Raw genomic sequence first — 5,000 nt, 5'->3', positions numbered from 1 at the left:
ATGACAATAGTGTTAAGAACAATAATGATAATTAATACTGATAATAATAATAATAATAATGATGATGATGATGATGATGATGATGATAATAATAATGATAACAATAGTAATAATAATAATGATGATGATGATGACGATGATGATGATGATAATAATAATAATAATAATAATATTAATAATGACGATAGTAAAAATAATAACAACAATAATCTTAATAATCCTGATAATGATAATAATGATAATAGTATTAATAATAATAATATCAATAATAATAATAATGATAGTAATAATAATGATAATGATAATAATAATGATAATGATAAAAATAGTAATAACAATGACAGTAATAATGATAACTATGATAATTATAACTATTCTTATGAAAACTAATCTATTAGAATTAGTCTCTTAATAAGAAAGATGTCACAGGTACCAAAGATGCCTGAGCTGTCAGTCATCTTGGATTTTACCTTGATATCCCCGATTCCTATCAAGGTTTCATAAATTAAAAGTGTTTCGTGTTTTTTTGCATGGTATTAGTTCGAACTTGCAGGTATGTTTGAACCGTTTTCTCCTACGAGCAATTTTCTTTCATTAATATCCTTATTACTTACAGTGCAGCTTCATAGTATACACGTTCTTGGTGATAGAAGCTGAATATTTTTATTATTTTTATTATTATTTTTATTATTATCATTATTATTATTATTATCTTGGCGAGGTTAAAGTTTAGCAATTTGGATACTATTTGGAATACTCTATTTATAACAAGGTACTATTTTCATGTTCTGCTTTGATGTATTGTGTAAGCGAGACTGCAGCCGACGTTGGTATACCTTGGACTCTGGAAATCCCCACAAAGTTTTCAGGAAATGTGTATCTTGGGTTCTGTATTTCACTATTTTACCCGCGTATGTTTTCTTTAGATAATTAGAGAATATGTCAACTTTAATTAGGAAATTTGTTAACTCAAGGATGATAGTTGAAGTTAGTAGCATAACTACTGTTGTCAAGGGAGGTAGGTGATGCAGCCTGTCAGTTTCAGCCATCTCTTACAGAAGTCCCGGGCTAGCTTGAAGGCCATCCGGAGCGGGGCCGGACGCTGAATCATGCTCGACCCGAGTCACAGGGCGCGTCCGACGTCGATCGTAAGCGAGCGCCACCGTCTCGTTGCCTCACTTTGCACGAGACTGTTGATGGGAGACTTCACGAGAATAGAGTCCAGGCATCTCAGACAACGTGGATGAAGTGAGACCTTTGCGTGGACCGAATTCTCATTGCCTCACTTGTCTTCCCTGACCTTAATACACAGGAGGGTAGGCGTAAAACGAGAGATAAAAGCACGGGCGTTGTTGAAAGTTTCAGCTGCCGGCCTTGGGGATCGGAACCGGGAATCGAGAATGCAACGGACGTAACGCAGACGGAGGCGAGAAGGGGAAAGGAAAGAGGTCGTGTAGGGGCGGTGGTCGAGAAGGCGAGGCTGGGCTCTCGGTCACGGCCCTTTTATGTCGACTCTCCCGGCCTCTATTGGCACCTTCGTCCTCTCTCTCTCTCTCTCTATCTATCTCTCTCTCTCTCTGTCTCCCTCCCTCTCTCTCTCTCTCTCTCTCTCTCTCTCTCTCTCTCTCTCTCTCTCTCTCTCTCTCTCTCTCTCTCTCTCTCTCTCTCTCTCTCTCTATCAGAGAGACTTTGCATGAGTCATTAACATCAATAATTATATTGAGCGCTCCAGTGACTATTGCAACACACTAAACACCACCTAGATTCACCAAAACTAGTGAAGATTAAGCTGGAGGACCTAGGACCCCAAGGACCCCGATAATGACGATGATAATGATAGTGATGATAATACTAACAACACTGATTCTAATAAAAAATAATGATGATAATAGGAATGTTAATAAGGATTGTAAAAAATGGTAATAATAATAATGACAGTTACAAAAATCGTAACAATAATAATGCTGATGATAATAACAATGACAATAATGATAATGTTAATGATAACAGTAATTACAGATATTTGCAATAATAATGATAAAAACAATAATGATGCAAATGATAATATCAACGGTAATAATAATAACAATAGTAATGATAATGTTAATGATAACAGTAATTACAGATGTTTGCAATAATAATGATAAAAACAATAATGATGCAAATGATAATATCAACGGTAATACTAATAATAACAATAGTAATGATAATAATAACAACGATAACAATCATAATGATAATAATAATGATAACAATAACAGGAATAATGATAACAATGATGATTTATAGAAATGATAATAAAAATGATGACAATAACATGATTATCATTTTAATTATGATAATGTTAATGGCAATAACAATAACAACAATAATGATAATAATAATAATGATAATAATGATGATGATGATGATAATAATAATACTGATGATGATGGTAATGATAATAATGATGAAAATAATATTAATAATAATAATAATAATAATAATAATAATTATTATAATAATAATGATGATAATAATAGTAATACTAATGATAATTAAAATAATGAAAAGACTACTACTACTACTACTAATAATAATAATAATAATAATGATAATAACAATAACAACGAAACAATGATAATGATAACAATAAGAATTATGATGATAAGAATGTTAATAATAATGATAATAATGATAACAATAGTAATAATAGAAAGAATTACGAAGGTAATAATAATGATAAAAGTGATAATAATAATCGTGATGATGATGATAACAACAACAACAACAATAATGATGATAATAATAATGATAATAATGATAATGATAATAATAATAATAATAATAATAATAATAATAATAATAATAATAATGATAATAATAATAATAATAATAATAATGCTAATGATAATAAAAATATCAATACTAAGTATAACAGTAATAACGATAATAATAACAATAAAAACAAGTATTTAGTTATGAGAAGAGTCGGCTTCGAAAGGCTGGGAGAGACTGGGCCATAAATTCTGTTCTCTCTGTGTCATTACGACCACCGTATCGTTAGTAAGGAGATCGACGAGAGTCTTACGGAGCAACGTTGTGTGACGTGGTAGCGGATCTTGTGATCAGAATGCGCTTTGACAGGGTGACCTAAATCATTATTATCTTTTTTTTTTTATTGTCATGTTAACGATATCTTTGTCTTTGTCTTTGATATATTATGTTATTATCATCGTTATTTGTAGGGATGTTATTGTATTTAGTATTGTCATTGCTATTATTGGCATCCTTATCATTGTTGTTATTGTTGTTGGTTATTATCATTATCATTAATATGATTGTAATTTTGTTGCTGTTGTAATTATTATCATCATCGTTATCATTATCATTACTGTTGTTATTATCAATGTCACTTCTACCGTACTAATGATAACAATAATATCAAACATACTGTAATTAACAGCACCATCGGCAGTAGGATCATTATCAGCTGTAACTGCTATCAGTGTTGATATTGCTATTCTGAAAAGCATCATTACCATCATCATTAGTAGCAGTGGTTATAGTGATAGTAGACTTACCCTTCTATAATTACCGATCTCTTTCTCGGATAGCCATTACAACTAGGAAATGTGTATCCCTCCCGTTGATTCATCTCCCGGCCTGCCTGTAGTGTGGAGATGAGCTCTTGCACATGCATGCTGCATTTCCAGGTCAGCTATGTGCCTCGATTGGCGAAAGACATCAGGATGCAGATGGCTGAGACTGAATGACAGTAGGCAGTGATGTCATGTCTTACTTCGCGAAATAACGATGTCCCCCCCAAAAAAAATCTTATTTTTTATAAGTTTCCGTAGGTGTAATATATGAAGTTGAAAATAAAACATAGGTCATTAGAACGATGAAATTAAAACGTCGATGATTATACAACGTCTTGCTTAAAATAGTGGTTAACAATTGCCTGATGGTAGACATATACTAGAAAACAATTCCTTGATTTTTATATAGATTCAAAGAATAAGTCGCATTATGAATCTGTGAATCGTTCTAAGCAATGCTTCGCGTATTTCATTCCTGGCAATACAGAGAAAGTGTTTTTTTTTCTTTTCTGATGAATAATCCGTAAACAAAATAAATGAGAGCGAAGCGCTATTTGCATTGTTAACCGTAGCTCCGTTCGTGCCATCGTTTACCTCGGGCGGAAACCCGGCGGACCTGAGGAGGACCAGGCAGACCGCAGCGTAATGGGAGATCATTACCCTCCCCCTCACTCGCCGCATGAAGGGCCGTTACCTAGAGTTCCAGCTGTGTCGGAGGCCGTGGACACCGCGCTAGTTGCCTGCCACAGCCGCCCTTCCGCCGCAAACACTGCCGCCACTTCTGAAGGGCCCGACGCTCTCACGCACGAGCTCACGCATTCTTCTTCCTGCTGTTGTTCCTGGAGGACCCCTCGCGTGCGGCCTTGCTGGGGACTTAAACACATTCTGGTGAGTTTTATAGGTCCAACAGAGAGAAGTGTTGATAAAGCAAAGTTGATGAAGAAAAGTGATATGATGGACTGATAAAAAGCTTGAGAATTCGACAGATCTCTACAGAATGTTGGGCTGGAGAATTGAACTGGCATTATCCTGTTTTGGACACAAATCTCCTTTCGTTGCCGAATTGCTTTCATCGCCATATGAATATCAATTTATAGTGATGGATAAGAGTATGATATTTAGATTAGAGGATTGAACTTTTTTATTTTTACGTTTTTCCTAATAATTGAATTATTATTATTCCACACAATTCACCAAATATTTGTTAAATACTACTCGTCGCCGCCAATAATAATACTGGCGTCACCACACTGCGTGTCATAGTAAAATCAGCACAAATATCTCATCCTGCCTCGCAGCCTGACACAAGATAAGCAAGAGAAGATGAAGTGGCTGGTGTTGACAACGATCCTGGCAACGATGACCCCGACCTCAGTGACTGCCCAGTGCTTCTCTCAGAATGACCGCGTGATAACCCCC

Source organism: Penaeus chinensis, chromosome 27 (assembly GCF_019202785.1).
Source record: "Penaeus chinensis breed Huanghai No. 1 chromosome 27, ASM1920278v2, whole genome shotgun sequence".
NCBI lineage: Eukaryota > Metazoa > Arthropoda > Malacostraca > Decapoda > Penaeidae > Penaeus > Penaeus chinensis.
The sequence above is the reverse complement of the archived record's forward strand: the minus strand, read 5'-3'. Positions refer to the sequence as shown.